We start from the raw sequence: 20,598 nt of genomic DNA on the forward strand, positions 1-20,598 counted from the left end.
AGCTTCCGAGATCAGACGAGATCGGGCGTTTTCAGACTAGTATGGCCGTAGGCGCTGGCCCCTGCCTTTTCTCCCTACTTCAAGGCGTGCTGGCCAGCCACATTTTCTTTCTTGCTCTTTCTCTTTATCCCCTTTGGCTTTTTTTTCTCTTTTCTCTTTGCTCTTCCTCCTCCGTGCGTGCTTCCCTCCCTCCGTCCCTCCAGCTGCCTTTCAGCCAGCCCTTGCCCACCAGGCTCCTGTAGTCTCCCACATCCCCACACAGGCCAACTGCAAGCCCTCCCCCTGCTTCATAGGGCCGCAGCCTGCATTCTCTCATCCTTCCACACTCCTCCACCCCTCCATTTCGGAATGCCGGGCACTGACCAGTGGGGTACCGCACGGATCAGTACTGGGACCGCAGCTTTTTACAATCTATCTTCAGGATATACAAGATGGTATTAGCAATAACATTCGCAAATTTCATCAGCTGGGTGGCAGGGTGAAATGTGATGAGGATGTTAGGAGATTACAGGGTGACCTGGACAAGTTAGGTGAGTGCTCAGATGCATGGCAGATGCACTTTCACGTGGATAAATGGATCCTTATCCACTTTGGTGGCAAGAACAGGAAGGCAGATTACCACCTAAGTGGAATCAATTTAGGTAAAGGGGCAGTACAGAGAGATCTGGGGGTTCTTGTACACCACTCAATGAAGGTAAGCATGCAGGTACAGCAGGTAGTGAAGAAGGCTAATAGCATGCTGGCCTTCATAACAAGAGGGATTGAGTATAGAAGCAAAGAGGTCCTTCTGCAGCTGTACAGGGCCCTGGTGAGACCACACCTGGAGTACTGTGTGCAGTTCTGGTCTCCAAATTTGAGGAGAGACATTCTGGCTATTGAGGGAATGCAGCGTAGGTTCACGAGGTCAATTCCTGGAATGGCGGGATTACCTTACACTGAAAGACTGGAGCGACTGGGCTTGTGTACCCTTGAGTTTAGAAGACTGAGAGGGGATCTGGTTGAGACATATAAGATGATCAAAGGATTGGACACTCTGGCGGCAGGCAACATGTTTCCGCTGCGGGGTGAGTGCCGAAACAGAGGACACAGCTTAAAAATACGGGGTAGACCATTTAGGACAGAGATGAGGAGAAACTTCTTCACCCAGAGAGTGGTGGCTGTGTGGAATGCTCTGCCCCAGAGGGCAGTGGAGGCCCAGTCTCTGGATTCATTTAAGAAAGAGTTGGATAGAGCTCTCAAGGATAGTGGAATCAAGGGTTATGGAGATAAGGCAGGAACAGGATACTGATTAAGGATGATCAGCCATGATCATATTGAATGGTGGTGCAGGCTGGAAGGGCAGAATGGCCAACTCCTGCACCTATTGTCTATTGTCCGCCTTTCCTGACTGCCACCCGCAGACAGCGTGCAGCCCCAATCCCTTTCTTTCCGCCTTTCTTGCTGATTTTGGCAGCGCTCCGCTCTCCTCCCCTCCGTGTCTCGTGCCTGCAGGAGACTGATGCCAGGCACAGCAGCAGCAGCAAAAATAACCTGCCGCTCCATTGCCTGGCACAAGACAAGTGCAGAGGGGTGACTTGAGCAGCCACTGCTGGCGGAAAAAGCCTACTGCACCTGGTATTCCCAGGCGGTCTCCCATCCAAGTACTAACCAGGCCTGAGTCTGCTTAGCTTCCGAGAGCAGACGAGATCGGGCGTTTTCAGACTAGTATGGCCGTAGGCGCTGGCCCCTGCCTTTTCTCCCTACTTCAAGGCGTGCTGGCCAGCCACATTTTCTTTCTTGCTCTTTCTCTTTATCCCCTTTGGCTTTTTTTTCTCTTTTCTCTTTGCTCTTCCTCCTCCGTGCGTGCTTCCCTCCCTCCGTCCCTCCAGCTGCCTTTCAGCCAGCCCTTGCCCACCAGGCTCCTGTCGTCTCCCACATCCCCACACAGGCCAACTGCAAGCCCTCCCCCTGCTTCATAGGGCCGCAGCCTGCATTCTCTCATCCTTCCACACTCCTCCACCCCTCCATTTCGGAATGCCGGGCACTGACCAGTGGGGTACCGCACGGATCAGTACTGGGACCGCAGCTTTTTACAATCTATCTTCAGGATATACAAGATGGTATTAGCAATAACATTCGCAAATTTCATCAGCTGGGTGGCAGGGTGAAATGTGATGAGGATGTTAGGAGATTACAGGGTGACCTGGACAAGTTAGGTGAGTGCTCAGATGCATGGCAGATGCACTTTCACGTGGATAAATGGATCCTTATCCACTTTGGTGGCAAGAACAGGAAGGCAGATTACCACCTAAGTGGAATCAATTTAGGTAAAGGGGCAGTACAGAGAGATCTGGGGGTTCTTGTACACCACTCAATGAAGGTAAGCATGCAGGTACAGCAGGTAGTGAAGAAGGCTAATAGCATGCTGGCCTTCATAACAAGAGGGATTGAGTATAGAAGCAAAGAGGTCCTTCTGCAGCTGTACAGGGCCCTGGTGAGACCACACCTGGAGTACTGTGTGCAGTTCTGGTCTCCAAATTTGAGGAGAGACATTCTGGCTATTGAGGGAATGCAGCGTAGGTTCACGAGGTCAATTCCTGGTCAATTCCGGGATTACCTTACACTGAAAGACTGGAGCGACTGGGCTTGTGTACCCTTGAGTTTAGAAGACTGAGAGGGGATCTGGTTGAGACATATAAGATGATCAAAGGATTGGACACTCTGGCGGCAGGCAACGTGTTTCCGCTGCGGGGTGAGTGCCGAAACAGAGGACACAGCTTAAAAATACGGGGTAGACCATTTAGGACAGAGATGAGGAGAAACTTCTTCACCCAGAGAGTGGTGGCTGTGTGGAATGCTCTGCCCCAGAGGGCAGTGGAGGCCCAGTCTCTGGATTCATTTAAGAAAGAGTTGGATAGAGCTCTCAAGGATAGTGGAATCAAGGGTTATGGAGATAAGGCAGGAACAGGATACTGATTAAGGATGATCAGCCATGATCATATTGAATGGTGGTGCAGGCTGGAAGGGCAGAATGGCCAACTCCTGCACCTATTGTCTATTGTCCGCCTTTCCTGACTGCCACCCGCAGACAGCGTGCAGCCCCAATCCCTTTCTTTCCGCCTTTCTTGCTGATTTTGGCAGCGCTCCGCTCTCCTCCCCTCCGTGTCTCGTGCCTGCAGGAGACTGATGCCAGGCACAGCAGCAGCAGCAAAAATAACCTGCCGCTCCATTGCCTGGCACAAGACAAGTGCAGAGGGGTGACTTGAGCAGCCACTGCTGGCGGAAAAAGCCTACTGCACCTGGTATTCCCAGGCGGTCTCCCATCCAAGTACTAACCAGGCCTGAGTCTGCTTAGCTTCCGAGATCAGACGAGATCGGGCGTTTTCAGACTAGTATGGCCGTAGGCGCTGGCCCCTGCCTTTTCTCCCTACTTCAAGGCGTGCTGGCCAGCCACATTTTCTTTCTTGCTCTTTCTCTTTATCCCCTTTGGCTTTTTTTTCTCTTTTCTCTTTGCTCTTCCTCCTCCGTGCGTGCTTCCCTCCCTCCGTCCCTCCAGCTGCCTTTCAGCCAGCCCTTGCCCACCAGGCTCCTGTCGTCTCCCACATCCCCACACAGGCCAACTGCAAGCCCTCCCCCTGCTTCATAGGGCCGCAGCCTGCATTCTCTCATCCTTCCACACTCCTCCACCCCTCCATTTCGGAATGCCGGGCACTGACCAGTGGGGTACCGCACGGATCAGTACTGGGACCGCAGCTTTTTACAATCTATCTTCAGGATATACAAGATGGTATTAGCAATAACATTCGCAAATTTCATCAGCTGGGTGGCAGGGTGAAATGTGATGAGGATGTTAGGAGATTACAGGGTGACCTGGACAAGTTAGGTGAGTGCTCAGATGCATGGCAGATGCACTTTCACGTGGATAAATGGATCCTTATCCACTTTGGTGGCAAGAACAGGAAGGCAGATTACCACCTAAGTGGAATCAATTTAGGTAAAGGGGCAGTACAGAGAGATCTGGGGGTTCTTGTACACCACTCAATGAAGGTAAGCATGCAGGTACAGCAGGTAGTGAAGAAGGCTAATAGCATGCTGGCCTTCATAACAAGAGGGATTGAGTATAGAAGCAAAGAGGTCCTTCTGCAGCTGTACAGGGCCCTGGTGAGACCACACCTGGAGTACTGTGTGCAGTTCTGGTCTCCAAATTTGAGGAGAGACATTCTGGCTATTGAGGGAATGCAGCGTAGGTTCACGAGGTCAATTCCTGGAATGGCGGGATTACCTTACACTGAAAGACTGGAGCGACTGGGCTTGTGTACCCTTGAGTTTAGAAGACTGAGAGGGGATCTGGTTGAGACATATAAGATGATCAAAGGATTGGACACTCTGGCGGCAGGCAACATGTTTCCGCTGCGGGGTGAGTGCCGAAACAGAGGACACAGCTTAAAAATACGGGGTAGACCATTTAGGACAGAGATGAGGAGAAACTTCTTCACCCAGAGAGTGGTGGCTGTGTGGAATGCTCTGCCCCAGAGGGCAGTGGAGGCCCAGTCTCTGGATTCATTTAAGAAAGAGTTGGATAGAGCTCTCAAGGATAGTGGAATCAAGGGTTATGGAGATAAGGCAGGAACAGGATACTGATTAAGGATGATCAGCCATGATCATATTGAATGGTGGTGCAGGCTGGAAGGGCAGAATGGCCAACTCCTGCACCTATTGTCTATTGTCCGCCTTTCCTGACTGCCACCCGCAGACAGCGTGCAGCCCCAATCCCTTTCTTTCCGCCTTTCTTGCTGATTTTGGCAGCGCTCCGCTCTCCTCCCCTCCGTGTCTCGTGCCTGCAGGAGACTGATGCCAGGCACAGCAGCAGCAGCAAAAATAACCTGCCGCTCCATTGCCTGGCACAAGACAAGTGCAGAGGGGTGACTTGAGCAGCCACTGCTGGCGGAAAAAGCCTACTGCACCTGGTATTCCCAGGCGGTCTCCCATCCAAGTACTAACCAGGGCTGAGTCTGCTTAGCTTCCGAGATCAGACGAGATCGGGCGTTTTCAGACTAGTATGGCCGTAGGCGCTGGCCCCTGCCTTTTCTCCCTACTTCAAGGCGTGCTGGCCAGCCACATTTTCTTTCTTGCTCTTTCTCTTTATCCCCTTTGGCTTTTTTTTCTCTTTTCTCTTTGCTCTTCCTCCTCCGTGCGTGCTTCCCTCCCTCCGTCCCTCCAGCTGCCTTTCAGCCAGCCCTTGCCCACCAGGCTCCTGTAGTCTCCCACATCCCCACACAGGCCAACTGCAAGCCCTCCCCCTGCTTCATAGGGCCGCAGCCTGCATTCTCTCATCCTTCCACACTCCTCCACCCCTCCATTTCGGAATGCCGGGCACTGACCAGTGGGGTACCGCACGGATCAGTACTGGGACCGCAGCTTTTTACAATCTATCTTCAGGATATACAAGATGGTATTAGCAATAACATTCGCAAATTTCATCAGCTGGGTGGCAGGGTGAAATGTGATGAGGATGTTAGGAGATGACAGGGTGACCTGGACAAGTTAGGTGAGTGCTCAGATGCATGGCAGATGCACTTTCACGTGGATAAATGGATCCTTATCCACTTTGGTGGCAAGAACAGGAAGGCAGATTACCACCTAAGTGGAATCAATTTAGGTAAAGGGGCAGTACAGAGAGATCTGGGGGTTCTTGTACACCACTCAATGAAGGTAAGCATGCAGGTACAGCAGGTAGTGAAGAAGGCTAATAGCATGCTGGCCTTCATAACAAGAGGGATTGAGTATAGAAGCAAAGAGGTCCTTCTGCAGCTGTACAGGGCCCTGGTGAGACCACACCTGGAGTACTGTGTGCAGTTCTGGTCTCCAAATTTGAGGAGAGACATTCTGGCTATTGAGGGAATGCAGCGTAGGTTCACGAGGTCAATTCCTGGAATGGCGGGATTACCTTACACTGAAAGACTGGAGCGACTGGGCTTGTGTACCCTTGAGTTTAGAAGACTGAGAGGGGATCTGGTTGAGACATATAAGATGATCAAAGGATTGGACACTCTGGCGGCAGGCAACATGTTTCCGCTGCGGGGTGAGTGCCGAAACAGAGGACACAGCTTAAAAATACGGGGTAGACCATTTAGGACAGAGATGAGGAGAAACTTCTTCACCCAGAGAGTGGTGGCTGTGTGGAATGCTCTGCCCCAGAGGGCAGTGGAGGCCCAGTCTCTGGATTCATTTAAGAAAGAGTTGGATAGAGCTCTCAAGGATAGTGGAATCAAGGGTTATGGAGATAAGGCAGGAACAGGATACTGATTAAGGATGATCAGCCATGATCATATTGAATGGTGGTGCAGGCTGGAAGGGCAGAATGGCCAACTCCTGCACCTATTGTCTATTGTCCGCCTTTCCTGACTGCCACCCGCAGACAGCGTGCAGCCCCAATCCCTTTCTTTCCGCCTTTCTTGCTGATTTTGGCAGCGCTCCGCTCTCCTCCCCTCCGTGTCTCGTGCCTGCAGGAGACTGATGCCAGGCACAGCAGCAGCAGCAGCAAAAATAACCTGCCGCTCCATTGCCTGGCACAAGACAAGTGCAGAGGGGTGACTTGAGCAGCCACTGCTGGCGGAAAAAGCCTACTGCACCTGGTATTCCCAGGCGGTCTCCCATCCAAGTACTAACCAGGCCTGAGTCTGCTTAGCTTCCGAGATCAGACGAGATCGGGCGTTTTCAGACTAGTATGGCCGTAGGCGCTGGCCCCTGCCTTTTCTCCCTACTTCAAGGCGTGCTGGCCAGCCACATTTTCTTTCTTGCTCTTTCTCTTTATCCCCTTTGGCTTTTTTTTCTCTTTTCTCTTTGCTCTTCCTCCTCCGTGCGTGCTTCCCTCCCTCCGTCCCTCCAGCTGCCTTTCAGCCAGCCCTTGCCCACCAGGCTCCTGTAGTCTCCCACATCCCCACACAGGCCAACTGCAAGCCCTCCCCCTGCTTCATAGGGCCGCAGCCTGCATTCTCTCATCCTTCCACACTCCTCCACCCCTCCATTTCGGAATGCCAGGCACTGACCAGTGGGGTACCGCACGGATCAGTACTGGGACCGCAGCTTTTTACAATCTATCTTCAGGATATACAAGATGGTATTAGCAATAACATTCGCAAATTTCATCAGCTGGGTGGCAGGGTGAAATGTCATGAGGATGTTAGGAGATTACAGGGTGACCTGGACAAGTTAGGTGAGTGCTCAGATGCATGGCAGATGCACTTTCACGTGGATAAATGGATCCTTATCCACTTTGGTGGCAAGAACAGGAAGGCAGATTACCACCTAAGTGGAATCAATTTAGGTAAAGGGGCAGTACAGAGAGATCTGGGGGTTCTTGTACACCACTCAATGAAGGTAAGCATGCAGGTACAGCAGGTAGTGAAGAAGGCTAATAGCATGCTGGCCTTCATAACAAGAGGGATTGAGTATAGAAGCAAAGAGGTCCTTCTGCAGCTGTACAGGGCCCTGGTGAGACCACACCTGGAGTACTGTGTGCAGTTCTGGTCTCCAAATTTGAGGAGAGACATTCTGGCTATTGAGGGAATGCAGCGTAGGTTCACGAGGTCAATTCCTGGAATGGCGGGATTACCTTACACTGAAAGACTGGAGCGACTGGGCTTGTGTACCTTTGAGTTTAGAAGACTGAGAGGGGATCTGGTTGAGACATATAAGATGATCAAAGGATTGGACACTCTGGCGGCAGGCAACGTGTTTCCGCTGCGGGGTGAGTGCCGAAACAGAGGACACAGCTTAAAAATACGGGGTAGACCATTTAGGACAGAGATGAGGAGAAACTTCTTCACCCAGAGAGTGGTGGCTGTGTGGAATGCTCTGCCCTAGAGGGCAGTGGAGGCCCAGTCTCTGGATTCATTTAAGAAAGAGTTGGATAGAGCTCTCAAGGATAGTGGAATCAAGGGTTATGGAGATAAGGCAGGAACAGGATACTGATTAAGGATGATCAGCCATGATCATATTGAATGGTGGTGCAGGCTGGAAGGGCAGAATGGCCAACTCCTGCACCTATTGTCTATTGTCCGCCTTTCCTGACTGCCACCCGCAGACAGCGTGCAACCCCAATCCCTTTCTTTCCGCCTTTCTTGCTGATTTTGGCAGCGCTCCGCTCTCCTCCCCTCCGTGTCTCGTGCCTGCAGGAGACTGATGCCAGGCACAGCAGCAGCAGCAAAAATAACCTGCCGCTCCATTGCCTGGCACAAGACAAGTGCAGAGGGGTGACTTGAGCAGCCACTGCTGGCGGAAAAAGCCTACTGCACCTGGTATTCCCAGGCGGTCTCCCATCCAAGTACTAACCAGGCCTGAGTCTGCTTAGCTTCCGAGATCAGACGAGATCGGGCGTTTTCAGACTAGTATGGCCGTAGGCGCTGGCCCCTGCCTTTTCTCCCTACTTCAAGGCGTGCTGGCCAGCCACATTTTCTTTCTTGCTCTTTCTCTTTATCCCCTTTGGCTTTTTTTTCTCTTTTCTCTTTGCTCTTCCTCCTCCGTGCGTGCTTCCCTCCCTCCGTCCCTCCAGCTGCCTTTCAGCCAGCCCTTGCCCACCAGGCTCCTGTCGTCTCCCACATCCCCACACAGGCCAACTGCAAGCCCTCCCCCTGCTTCATAGGGCCGCAGCCTGCATTCTCTCATCCTTCCACACTCCTCCACCCCTCCATTTCGGAATGCCGGGCACTGACCAGTGGGGTACCGCACGGATCAGTACTGGGACCGCAGCTTTTTACAATCTATCTTCAGGATATACAAGATGGTATTAGCAATAACATTCGCAAATTTCATCAGCTGGGTGGCAGGGTGAAATGTGATGAGGATGTTAGGAGATTACAGGGTGACCTGGACAAGTTAGGTGAGTGCTCAGATGCATGGCAGATGCACTTTCACGTGGATAAATGGATCCTTATCCACTTTGGTGGCAAGAACAGGAAGGCAGATTACCACCTAAGTGGAATCAATTTAGGTAAAGGGGCAGTACAGAGAGATCTGGGGGTTCTTGTACACCACTCAATGAAGGTAAGCATGCAGGTACAGCAGGTAGTGAAGAAGGCTAATAGCATGCTGGCCTTCATAACAAGAGGGATTGAGTATAGAAGCAAAGAGGTCCTTCTGCAGCTGTACAGGGCCCTGGTGAGACCACACCTGGAGTACTGTGTGCAGTTCTGGTCTCCAAATTTGAGGAGAGACATTCTGGCTATTGAGGGAATGCAGCGTAGGTTCACGAGGTCAATTCCTGGAATGGCGGGATTACCTTACACTGAAAGACTGGAGCGACTGGGCTTGTGTACCCTTGAGTTTAGAAGACTGAGAGGGGATCTGGTTGAGACATATAAGATGATCAAAGGATTGGACACTCTGGCGGCAGGCAACATGTTTCCGCTGCGGGGTGAGTGCCGAAACAGAGGACACAGCTTAAAAATACGGGGTAGACCATTTAGGACAGAGATGAGGAGAAACTTCTTCACCCAGAGAGTGGTGGCTGTGTGGAATGCTCTGCCCCAGAGGGCAGTGGAGGCCCAGTCTCTGGATTCATTTAAGAAAGAGTTGGATAGAGCTCTCAAGGATAGTGGAATCAAGGGTTATGGAGATAAGGCAGGAACAGGATACTGATTAAGGATGATCAGCCATGATCATATTGAATGGTGGTGCAGGCTGGAAGGGCAGAATGGCCAACTCCTGCACCTATTGTCTATTGTCCGCCTTTCCTGACTGCCACCCGCAGACAGCGTGCAGCCCCAATCCCTTTCTTTCCGCCTTTCTTGCTGATTTTGGCAGCGCTCCGCTCTCCTCCCCTCCGTGTCTCGTGCCTGCAGGAGACTGATGCCAGGCACAGCAGCAGCAGCAAAAATAACCTGCCGCTCCATTGCCTGGCACAAGACAAGTGCAGAGGGGTGACTTGAGCAGCCACTGCTGGCGGAAAAAGCCTACTGCACCTGGTATTCCCAGGCGGTCTCCCATCCAAGTACTAACCAGGCCGGAGTCTGCTTAGCTTCCGAGATCAGACGAGATCGGGCGTTTTCAGACTAGTATGGCCGTAGGCGCTGGCCCCTGCCTTTTCTCCCTACTTCAAGGCGTGCTGGCCAGCCACATTTTCTTTCTTGCTCTTTCTCTTTATCCCCTTTGGCTTTTTTTTCTCTTTTCTCTTTGCTCTTCCTCCTCCGTGCGTGCTTCCCTCCCTCCGTCCCTCCAGCTGCCTTTCAGCCAGCCCTTGCCCACCAGGCTCCTGTAGTCTCCCACATCCCCACACAGGCCAACTGCAAGCCCTCCCCCTGCTTCATAGGGCCGCAGCCTGCATTCTCTCATCCTTCCACACTCCTCCACCCCTCCATTTCGGAATGCCGGGCACTGACCAGTGGGGTACCGCACGGATCAGTACTGGGACCGCAGCTTTTTACAATCTATCTTCAGGATATACAAGATGGTATTAGCAATAACATTCGCAAATTTCATCAGCTGGGTGGCAGGGTGAAATGTGATGAGGATGTTAGGAGATTACAGGGTGACCTGGACAAGTTAGGTGAGTGCTCAGATGCATGGCAGATGCACTTTCACGTGGATAAATGGATCCTTATCCACTTTGGTGGCAAGAACAGGAAGGCAGATTACCACCTAAGTGGAATCAATTTAGGTAAAGGGGCAGTACAGAGAGATCTGGGGGTTCTTGTACACCACTCAATGAAGGTAAGCATGCAGGTACAGCAGGTAGTGAAGAAGGCTAATAGCATGCTGGCCTTCATAACAAGAGGGATTGAGTATAGAAGCAAAGAGGTCCTTCTGCAGCTGTACAGGGCCCTGGTGAGACCACACCTGGAGTACTGTGTGCAGTTCTGGTCTCCAAATTTGAGGAGAGACATTCTGGCTATTGAGGGAATGCAGCGTAGGTTCACGAGGTCAATTCCTGGAATGGCGGGATTACCTTACACTGAAAGACTGGAGCGACTGGGCTTGTGTACCCTTGAGTTTAGAAGACTGAGAGGGGATCTGGTTGAGACATATAAGATGATCAAAGGATTGGACACTCTGGCGGCAGGCAACATGTTTCCGCTGCGGGGTGAGTGCCGAAACAGAGGACACAGCTTAAAAATACGGGGTAGACCATTTAGGACAGAGATGAGGAGAAACTTCTTCACCCAGAGAGTGGTGGCTGTGTGGAATGCTCTGCCCCAGAGGGCAGTGGAGGCCCAGTCTCTGGATTCATTTAAGAAAGAGTTGGATAGAGCTCTCAAGGATAGTGGAATCAAGGGTTATGGAGATAAGGCAGGAACAGGATACTGATTAAGGATGATCAGCCATGATCATATTGAATGGTGGTGCAGGCTGGAAGGGCAGAATGGCCAACTCCTGCACCTATTGTCTATTGTCCGCCTTTCCTGACTGCCTCCCGCAGACAGCGTGCAGCCCCAATCCCTTTCTTGCTGATTTTGGCAGCGCTCCGCTCTCCTCCCCTCCGTGTCTCGTGCCTGCAGGAGACTGATGCCAGGCACAGCAGCAGCAGCAAAAATAACCTGCCGCTCCATTGCCTGGCACAAGACAAGTGCAGAGGGGTGACTTGAGCAGCCACTGCTGGCGGAAAAAGCCTACTGCACCTGGTATGCCCAGGCGGTCTCCCATCCAAGTACTAACCAGGCCTGAGTCTGCTTAGCTTCCAAGATCAGACGAGATCGGGCGTTTTCAGACTAGTAAGGCCGTAGGCGCTGGCCCCTGCCTTTTCTCCCTACTTCAAAGCGTGCTGGCCAGCCACATTTTCTTTGTTGCTCTTTCTCTTTATCCCCTTTGGCTTTTTTTTCTCTTTTCTCTTTGCTCTTCCTCCTCCGTGCGTGCTTCCCTCCCTCCGTCCCTCCAGCTGCCTTTCAGCCAGCCCTTGCCCACCAGGCTCCTGTAGTCTCCCACATCCCCACACAGGCCAACTGCAAGCCCTCCCCCTGCTTCATAGGGCCGCAGCCTGCATTCTCTCATCCTTCCACACTCCTCCACCCCTCCATTTCGGAATGCCGGGCACTGACCAGTGGGGTACCGCACGGATCAGTACTGGGACCGCAGCTTTTTACAATCTATCTTCAGGATATACAAGATGGTATTAGCAATAACATTCGCAAATTTCATCAGCTGGGTGGCAGGGTGAAATGTGATGAGGATGTTAGGAGATTACAGGGTGACCTGGACAAGTTAGGTGAGTGCTCAGATGCATGGCAGATGCACTTTCACGTGGATAAATGGATCCTTATCCACTTTGGTGGCAAGAACAGGAAGGCAGATTACCACCTAAGTGGAATCAATTTAGGTAAAGGGGCAGTACAGAGAGATCTGGGGGTTCTTGTACACCACTCAATGAAGGTAAGCATGCAGGTACAGCAGGTAGTGAAGAAGGCTAATAGCATGCTGGCCTTCATAACAAGAGGGATTGAGTATAGAAGCAAAGAGGTCCTTCTGCAGCTGTACAGGGCCCTGGTGAGACCACACCTGGAGTACTGTGTGCAGTTCTGGTCTCCAAATTTGAGGAGAGACATTCTGGCTATTGAGGGAATGCAGCGTAGGTTCACGAGGTCAATTCCTGGTCAATTCTGGGATTACCTTACACTGAAAGACTGGAGCGACTGGGCTTGTGTACCCTTGAGTTTAGAAGACTGAGAGGGGATCTGGTTGAGACATATAAGATGATCAAAGGATTGGACACTCTGGCGGCAGGCAACATGTTTCCGCTGCGGGGTGAGTGCCGAAACAGAGGACACAGCTTAAAAATACGGGGTAGACCATTTAGGACAGAGATGAGGAGAAACTTCTTCACCCAGAGAGTGGTGGCTGTGTGGAATGCTCTGCCCCAGAGGGCAGTGGAGGCCCAGTCTCTGGATTCATTTAAGAAAGAGTTGGATAGAGCTCTCAAGGATAGTGGAATCAAGGGTTATGGAGATAAGGCAGGAACAGGATACTGATTAAGGATGATCAGCCATGATCATATTGAATGGTGGTGCAGGCTGGAAGGGCAGAATGGCCAACTCCTGCACCTATTGTCTATTGTCCGCCTTTCCTGACTGCCACCTGCAGACAGCGTGCAGCCCCAATCCCTTTCTTTCCGCCTTTCTTGCTGATTTTGGCAGCGCTCCGCTCTCCTCCCCTCCGTGTCTCGTGCCTGCAGGAGACTGATGCCAGGCACAGCAGCAGCAGCAAAAATAACCTGCCGCTCCATTGCCTGGCACAAGACAAGTGCAGAGGGGTGACTTGAGCAGCCACTGCTGGCGGAAAAAGCCTACTGCACCTGGTATTCCCAGGCGGTCTCCCATCCAAGTACTAACCAGGCCTGAGTCTGCTTAGCTTCCGAGATCAGACGAGATCGGGCATTTTCAGACTAGTATGGCCGTAGGCGCTGGCCCCTGCCTTTTCTCCCTACTTCAAGGCGTGCTGGCCAGCCACATTTTCTTTCTTGCTCTTTCTCTTTATCCCCTTTGGCTTTTTTTTCTCTTTTCTCTTTGCTCTTCCTCCTCCGTGCGTGCTTCCCTCCCTCCGTCCCTCCAGCTGCCTTTCAGCCAGCCCTTGCCCACCAGGCTCCTGTAGTCTCCCACATCCCCACACAGGCCAACTGCAAGCCCTCCCCCTGCTTCATAGGGCCGCAGCCTGCATTCTCTCATCCTTCCACACTCCTCCACCCCTCCATTTCGGAATGCCGGGCACTGACCAGTGGGGTACCGCACGGATCAGTACTGGGACCGCAGCTTTTTACAATCTATCTTCAGGATATACAAGATGGTATTAGCAATAACATTCGCAAATTTCATCAGCTGGGTGGCAGGGTGAAATGTGATGAGGATCTTAGGAGATTACAGGGTGACCTGGACAAGTTAGGTGAGTGCTCAGATGCATGGCAGATGCACTTTCACGTGGATAAATGGATCCTTATCCACTTTGGTGGCAAGAACAGGAAGGCAGATTACCACCTAAGTGGAATCAATTAAGGTAAAGGGGCAGTACAGAGAGATCTGGGGGTTCTTGTACACCACTCAATGAAGGTAAGCATGCAGGTACAGCAGGTAGTGAAGAAGGCTAATAGCATGCTGGCCTTCATAACAAGAGGGATTGAGTATAGAAGCAAAGAGGTCCTTCTGCAGCTGTACAGGGCCCTGGTGAGACCACACCTGGAGTACTGTGTGCAGTTCTGGTCTCCAAATTTGAGGAGAGACATTCTGGCTATTGAGGGAATGCAGCGTAGGTTCACGAGGTCAATTCCTGGAATGGCGGGATTACCTTACACTGAAAGACTGGAGCGACTGGGCTTGTGTACCCTTGAGTTTAGAAGACTGAGAGGGGATCTGGTTGAGACATATAAGATGATCAAAGGATTGGACACTCTGGCGGCAGGCAACATGTTTCCGCTGTGGGGTGAGTGCCGAAACAGAGGACACAGCTTAAAAATACGGGGTAGACCATTTAGGACAGAGATGAGGAGAAACTTCTTCACCCAGAGAGTGGTGGCTGTGTGGAATGCTCTGCCCCAGAGGGCAGTGGAGGCCCAGTCTCTGGATTCATTTAAGAAAGAGTTGGATAGAGCTCTCAAGGATAGTGGAATCAAGGGTTATGGAGATAAGGCAGGAACAGGATACTGATTAAGGATGATCAGCCATGATCATATTGAATGGTGGTGCAGGCTGGAAGGGCAGAATGGCCAACTCCTGCACCTATTGTCTATTGTCCGCCTTTCCTGACTGCCACCCGCAGACAGCGTGCAGCCCCAATCCCTTTCTTTCCGCCTTTCTTGCTGATTTTGGCAGCGCTCCGCTCTCCTCCCCTCCGTGTCTCGTGCCTGCAGGAGACTGATGCCAGGCACAGCAGCAGCAGCAAAAATAACCTGCCGCTCCATTGCCTGGCACAAGACAAGTGCAGAGGGGTGACTTGAGCAGCCACTGCTGGCGGAAAAAGCCTACTGCACCTGGTATTCCCAGGCGGTCTCCCATCCAAGTACTAACCAGGCCTGAGTCTGCTTAGCTTCCGAGATCAGACGAGATCGGGCGTTTTCAGACTAGTATGGCCGTAGGTGCTGGCCCCTGCCTTTTCTCCCTACTTCAAGGCGTGCTGGCCAGCCACATTTTCTTTCTTGCTCTTTCTCTTTATCCCCTTTGGCTTTTTTTTCTCTTTTCTCTTTGCTCTTCCTCCTCCGTGCGTGCTTCCCTCCCTCCGTCCCTCCAGCTGCCTTTCAGCCAGCCCTTGCCCACCAGGCTCCTGTAGTCTCCCACATCCCCACACAGGCCAACTGCAAGCCCTCCCCCTGCTTCATAGGGCCGCAGCCTGCATTCTCTCATCCTTCCACACTCCTCCACCCCTCCATTTCGGAATGCCGGGCACTGACCAGTGGGGTACCGCACGGATCAGTACTGGGACCGCAGCTTTTTACAATCTATCTTCAGGATATACAAGATGGTATTAGCAATAACATTCGCAAATTTCATCAGCTGGGTGGCAGGGTGAAATGTGATGAGGATGTTAGGAGATTACAGGGTGACCTGGACAAGTTAGGTGAGTGCTCAGATGCATGGCAGATGCACTTTCACGTGGATAAATGGATCCTTATCCACTTTGGTGGCAAGAACAGGAAGGCAGATTACCACCTAAGTGGAATCAATTTAGGTAAAGGGGCAGTACAGAGAGATCTGGGGGTTCTTGTACACCACTCAATGAAGGTAAGCATGCAGGTACAGCAGGTAGTGAAGAAGGCTAATAGCATGCTGGCCTTCATAACAAGAGGGATTGTGTATAGAAGCAAAGAGGTCCTTCTGCAGCTGTACAGGGCCCTGGTGAGACCACACCTGGAGTACTGTGTGCAGTTCTGGTCTCCAAATTTGAGGAGAGACATTCTGGCTATTGAGGGAATGCAGCGTAGGTTCACGAGGTCAATTCCTGGAATGGCGGGATTACCTTACACTGAAAGACTGGAGCGACTGGGCTTGTGTACCCTTGAGTTTAGAAGACTGAGAGGGGATCTGGTTGAGACATATAAGATGATCAAAGGATTGGACACTCTGGCGGCAGGCAACATGTTTCCGCTGTGGGGTGAGTGCCGAAACAGAGGACACAGCTTAAAAATACGGGGTAGACCATTTAGGACAGAGATGAGGAGAAACTTCTTCACCCAGAGAGTGGTGGCTGTGTGGAATGCTCTGCCCCAGAGGGCAGTGGAGGCCCAGTCTCTGGATTCATTTAAGAAAGAGTTGGATAGAGCTCTCAAGGATAGTGGAATCAAGGGTTATGGAGATAAGGCAGGAACAGGATACTGATTAAGGATGATCAGCCATGATCATATTGAATGGTGGTGCAGGCTGGAAGGGCAGAATGGCCAACTCCTGCACCTATTGTCTATTGTCCGCCTTTCCTGACTGCCACCCGCAGACAGCGTGCAGCCCCAATCCCTTTCTTTCCGCCTTTCTTGCTGATTTTGGCAGCGCTCCGCTCTCCTCCCCTCCGTGTCTCGTGCCTGCAGGAGACTGATGCCAGGCACAGCAGCAGCAGCAAAAATAACCTGCCGCTCCATTGCCTGGCACAAGACAAGTGCAGAGGGGTGACTTGAGCAGCCACTGCTGGCGGAAAAAGCCTACTGCACCTGGTATTCCCAGGCGGTCTCCCATCCAAGTACTAACCAGGCCTGAGTCTGCTTAGCTTCCGAGATCAGACGAGATCGGGCGTTTTCAGACTAGTATGGCCGTAGGTGCTGGCCCCTGCCTTTTCTCCCTACTTCAAGGCGTGCTGGCCAGCCACATTTTCTTTCTTGCTCTTTCTCTTTATCCCCTTTGGCTTTTTTTTCTCTTTTCTCTTTGCTCTTCCTCCTCCGTGCGTGCTTCCCTCCCTCCGTCCCTCCAGCTGCCTTTCAGCCAGCCCTTGCCCACCAGGCTCCTGTAGTCTCCCACATCCCCACACAGGCCAACTGCAAGCCCTCCCCCTGCTTCATAGGGCCGCAGCCTGCATTCTCTCATCCTTCCACACTCCTCCACCCCTCCATTTCGGAATGCCGGGCACTGACCAGTGGGGTACCGCACGGATCAGTACTGGGACCGCAGCTTTTTACAATCTATCTTCAGGATATACAAGATGGTATTAGCAATAACATTCGCAAATTTCATCAGCTGGGTGGCAGGGTGAAATGTGATGAGGATGTTAGGAGATTACAGGGTGACCTGGACAAGTTAGGTGAGTGCTCAGATGCATGGCAGATGCACTTTCACGTGGATAAATGGATCCTTATCCACTTTGGTGGCAAGAACAGGAAGGCAGATTACCACCTAAGTGGAATCAATTTAGGTAAAGGGGCAGTACAGAGAGATCTGGGGGTTCTTGTACACCACTCAATGAAGGTAAGCATGCAGGTACAGCAGGTAGTGAAGAAGGCTAATAGCATGCTGGCCTTCATAACAAGAGGGATTGTGTATAGAAGCAAAGAGGTCCTTCTGCAGCTGTACAGGGCCCTGGTGAGACCACACCTGGAGTACTGTGTGCAGTTCTGGTCTCCAAATTTGAGGAGAGACATTCTGGCTATTGAGGGAATGCAGCGTAGGTTCACGAGGTCAATTCCTGGAATGGCGGGATTACCTTACACTGAAAGACTGGAGCGACTGGGCTTGTGTACCCTTGAGTTTAGAAGACTGAGAGGGGATCTGGTTGAGACATATAAGATGATCAAAGGATTGGACACTCTGGCGGCAGGCAACATGTTTCCGCTGCGGGGTGAGTGCCGAAACAGAGGACACAGCTTAAAAATACGGGGTAGACCATTTAGGACAGAGATGAGGAGAAACTTCTTCACCCAGAGAGTGGTGGCTGTGTGGAATGATCTGCCCCAGAGGGCAGTGGAGGCCCAGTCTCTGGATTCATTTAAGAAAGAGTTGGATAGAGCTCTCAAGGATAGTGGAATCAAGGGTTATGGAGATAAGGCAGGAACAGGATACTGATTAAGGATGATCAGCCATGATCATATTGAATGGTGGTGCAGGCTGGAAGGGCAGAATGGCCAACTCCTGCACCTATTGTCTATTGTCCGCCTTTCCTGACTGCCTCCCGCAGACAGCGTGCAGCCCCAATCCCTTTCTTGCTGATTTTGGCAGCGCTCCGCTCTCCTCCCCTCCGTGTCTCGTGCCTGCAGGAGACTGATGCCAGGCACAGCAGCAGCAGCAAAAATAACCTGCCGCTCCATTGCCTGGCACAAGACAAGTGCAGAGGGGTGACTTGAGCAGCCACTGCTGGCGGAAAAAGCCTACTGCACCTGGTATGCCCAGGCGGTCTCCCATCCAAGTACTAACCAGGCCTGAGTCTGCTTAGCTTCCAAGATCAGACGAGATCGGGCGTTTTCAGACTAGTAAGGCCGTAGGCGCTGGCCCCTGCCTTTTCTCCCTACTTCAAAGCGTGCTGGCCAGCCACATTTTCTTTGTTGCTCTTTCTCTTTATCCCCTTTGGCTTTTTTTTCTCTTTTCTCTTTGCTCTTCCTCCTCCGTGCGTGCTTCCCTCCCTCCGTCCCTCCAGCTGCCTTTCAGCCAGCCCTTGCCCACCAGGCTCCTGTAGTCTCCCACATCCCCACACAGGCCAACTGCAAGCCCTCCCCCTGCTTCATAGGGCCGCAGCCTGCATTCTCTCATCCTTCCACACTCCTCCACCCCTCCATTTCGGAATGCCGGGCACTGACCAGTGGGGTACCGCACGGATCAGTACTGGGACCGCAGCTTTTTACAATCTATCTTCAGGATATACAAGATGGTATTAGCAATAACATTCGCAAATTTCATCAGCTGGGTGGCAGGGTGAAATGTGATGAGGATGTTAGGAGATTACAGGGTGACCTGGACAAGTTAGGTGAGTGCTCAGATGCATGGCAGATGCACTTTCACGTGGATAAATGGATCCTTATCCACTTTGGTGGCAAGAACAGGAAGGCAGATTACCACCTAAGTGGAATCAATTTAGGTAAAGGGGCAGTACAGAGAGATCTGGGGGTTCTTGTACACCACTCAATGAAGGTAAGCATGCAGGTACAGCAGGTAGTGAAGAAGGCTAATAGCATGCTGGCCTTCATAACAAGAAGGATTGAGTATAGAAGCAAAGAGGTCCTTCTGCAGCTGTACAGGGCCCTGGTGAGACCACACCTGGAGTACTGTGTGCAGTTCTGGTCTCCAAATTTGAGGAGAGACATTCTGGCTATTGAGGGAATGCAGCGTAGGTTCACGAGGTCAATTCCTGGAATGGCGGGATTACCTTACACTGAAAGACTGGAGCGACTGGGCTTGTGTACCCTTGAGTTTAGAAGACTGAGAGGGGATCTGGTTGAGACATATAAGATGATCAAAGGATTGGACACTCTGGCGGCAGGCAACATGTTTCCGCTGCGGGGTGAGTGCCGAAACAGAGGACACAGCTTAAAAATACGGGGTAGACCATTTAGGACAGAGATGAGGAGAAACTTCTTCACCCAGAGAGTGGTGGCTGTGTGGAATGCTCTGCCCCAGAGGGCAGTGGAGGCCCAGTCTCTGGATTCATTTAAGAAAGAGTTGGATAGAGCTCTCAAGGATAGTGGAATCAAGGGTTATGGAGATAAGGCAGGAACAGGATACTGATTAAGGCTGATCAGCCATGATCATATTGAATGGTGGTGCAGGCTGGAAGGGCAGAATGGCCAACTCCTGCACCTATTGTCTATTGTCCGCCTTTCCTGACTGCCACCTGCAGACAGCGTGCAGCCCCAATCCCTTTCTTTCCGCCTTTCTTGCTGATTTTGGCAGCGCTCCGCTCTCCTCCCCTCCGTGTCTCGTGCCTGCAGGAGACTGATGCCAGGCACAGCAGCAGCAGCAAAAATAACCTGCCGCTCCATTGCCTGGCACAAGACAAGTGCAGAGGGGTGACTTGAGCAGCCACTGCTGGCGGAAAAAGCCTACTGCACCTGGTATTCCCAGGCGGTCTCCCATCCAAGTACTAACCAGGCCTGAGTCTGCTTAGCTTCCGAGATCAGACGAGATCGGGCGTTTTCAGACTAGTATGGCCGTAGGCGCTGGCCTCTGCCTTTTCTCCCTACTTCAAGGCGTGCTGGCCAGCCACATTTTCTTTCTTGCTCTTTCTCTTTATCCCCTTTGGCTTTTTTTTCTCTTTTCTCTTTGCTCTTCCTCCTCCGTGCGTGCTTCCCTCCCTCCGTCCCTCCAGCTGCCTTTCAGCCAGCCCTTGCCCACCAGGCTCCTGTAGTCTCACACATCCCCACACAGGCCAACTGCAAGCCCTCCCCCTGCTTCATAGGGCCGCAGCCTGCATTCTCTCATCCTTCCACACTCCTCCACCCCTCCATTTCGGAATGCCGGGCACTGACCAGTGGGGTACCGCACGGATCAGTACTGGGACCGCAGCTTTTTACAATCTATCTTCAGGATATACAAGATGGTATTAGCAATAACATTCGCAAATTTCATCAGCTGGGTGGCAGGGTGAAATGTGATGAGGATGTTAGGAGATTACAGGGTGACCTGGACAAGTTAGGTGAGTGCTCAGATGCATGGCAGATGCACTTTCACGTGGATAAATGGATCCTTATCCACTTTGGTGGCAAGAACAGGAAGGCAGATTACCACCTAAGTGGAATCA

The 20,598-nt window shown here is 51.9% G+C and overlaps 11 non-coding genes and 2 pseudogenes across 11 annotated transcripts in view; all 13 read right to left on the reverse strand.

The window, feature by feature from the left end:
* Nucleotides 1–53, reverse strand: part of LOC148151615 (5S ribosomal RNA) — a 119-nt gene extending 66 nt beyond the window's left edge. The window contains exon 1 of the ribosomal RNA XR_015755994.1: nucleotides 1–53. This exon is cut by the window's left edge and continues 66 nt beyond it. This is a non-coding gene — a ribosomal RNA (5S ribosomal RNA).
* A 1,546-nt stretch (nucleotides 54–1,599) lies between these two features.
* On the reverse strand, nucleotides 1,600–1,718 carry LOC148151616 (5S ribosomal RNA). The gene has a single exon (XR_015755509.1). It is a non-coding gene; the product is annotated as a 5S ribosomal RNA (ribosomal RNA).
* Nucleotides 1,719–3,266: 1,548 nt separating this feature from the next.
* Nucleotides 3,267–3,385, reverse strand: LOC148151617 (5S ribosomal RNA). The gene has a single exon (XR_015756600.1). It is a non-coding gene; the product is annotated as a 5S ribosomal RNA (ribosomal RNA).
* Nucleotides 3,386–4,931: 1,546 nt separating this feature from the next.
* LOC148151618 (5S ribosomal RNA) lies at nucleotides 4,932–5,050 on the reverse strand. The gene has a single exon (XR_015755744.1). It is a non-coding gene; the product is annotated as a 5S ribosomal RNA (ribosomal RNA).
* Nucleotides 5,051–6,599: 1,549 nt separating this feature from the next.
* LOC148151619 (5S ribosomal RNA) lies at nucleotides 6,600–6,718 on the reverse strand. The gene has a single exon (XR_015756601.1). It is a non-coding gene; the product is annotated as a 5S ribosomal RNA (ribosomal RNA).
* Nucleotides 6,719–8,264: 1,546 nt separating this feature from the next.
* LOC148151620 (5S ribosomal RNA) lies at nucleotides 8,265–8,383 on the reverse strand. Its single transcript, XR_015756602.1, has one exon. It is a non-coding gene; the product is annotated as a 5S ribosomal RNA (ribosomal RNA).
* Nucleotides 8,384–9,929: 1,546 nt separating this feature from the next.
* On the reverse strand, nucleotides 9,930–10,048 carry LOC148151621 (5S ribosomal RNA). The gene has a single exon (XR_015755646.1). It is a non-coding gene; the product is annotated as a 5S ribosomal RNA (ribosomal RNA).
* A 1,534-nt stretch (nucleotides 10,049–11,582) lies between these two features.
* Nucleotides 11,583–11,701, reverse strand: LOC148151622 (5S ribosomal RNA; annotated as a pseudogene).
* A 1,548-nt stretch (nucleotides 11,702–13,249) lies between these two features.
* On the reverse strand, nucleotides 13,250–13,368 carry LOC148151623 (5S ribosomal RNA). Its single transcript, XR_015756748.1, has one exon. It is a non-coding gene; the product is annotated as a 5S ribosomal RNA (ribosomal RNA).
* A 1,546-nt stretch (nucleotides 13,369–14,914) lies between these two features.
* On the reverse strand, nucleotides 14,915–15,033 carry LOC148151624 (5S ribosomal RNA). The gene has a single exon (XR_015755376.1). It is a non-coding gene; the product is annotated as a 5S ribosomal RNA (ribosomal RNA).
* A 1,546-nt stretch (nucleotides 15,034–16,579) lies between these two features.
* LOC148151625 (5S ribosomal RNA) lies at nucleotides 16,580–16,698 on the reverse strand. Its single transcript, XR_015755377.1, has one exon. It is a non-coding gene; the product is annotated as a 5S ribosomal RNA (ribosomal RNA).
* Nucleotides 16,699–18,232: 1,534 nt separating this feature from the next.
* LOC148151626 (5S ribosomal RNA) lies at nucleotides 18,233–18,351 on the reverse strand (annotated as a pseudogene).
* A 1,546-nt stretch (nucleotides 18,352–19,897) lies between these two features.
* LOC148151627 (5S ribosomal RNA) lies at nucleotides 19,898–20,016 on the reverse strand. The gene has a single exon (XR_015756603.1). It is a non-coding gene; the product is annotated as a 5S ribosomal RNA (ribosomal RNA).
* Between the last annotated feature and the right edge of the window lie 582 nt (nucleotides 20,017–20,598).

This window comes from Chiloscyllium plagiosum, unplaced genomic scaffold (genome assembly GCF_037043375.1).
Source record: "Chiloscyllium plagiosum isolate Xiang-an unplaced genomic scaffold, Cpla_swu_hap1 HiC_scaffold_3, whole genome shotgun sequence".
NCBI lineage: Eukaryota > Metazoa > Chordata > Chondrichthyes > Orectolobiformes > Hemiscylliidae > Chiloscyllium > Chiloscyllium plagiosum.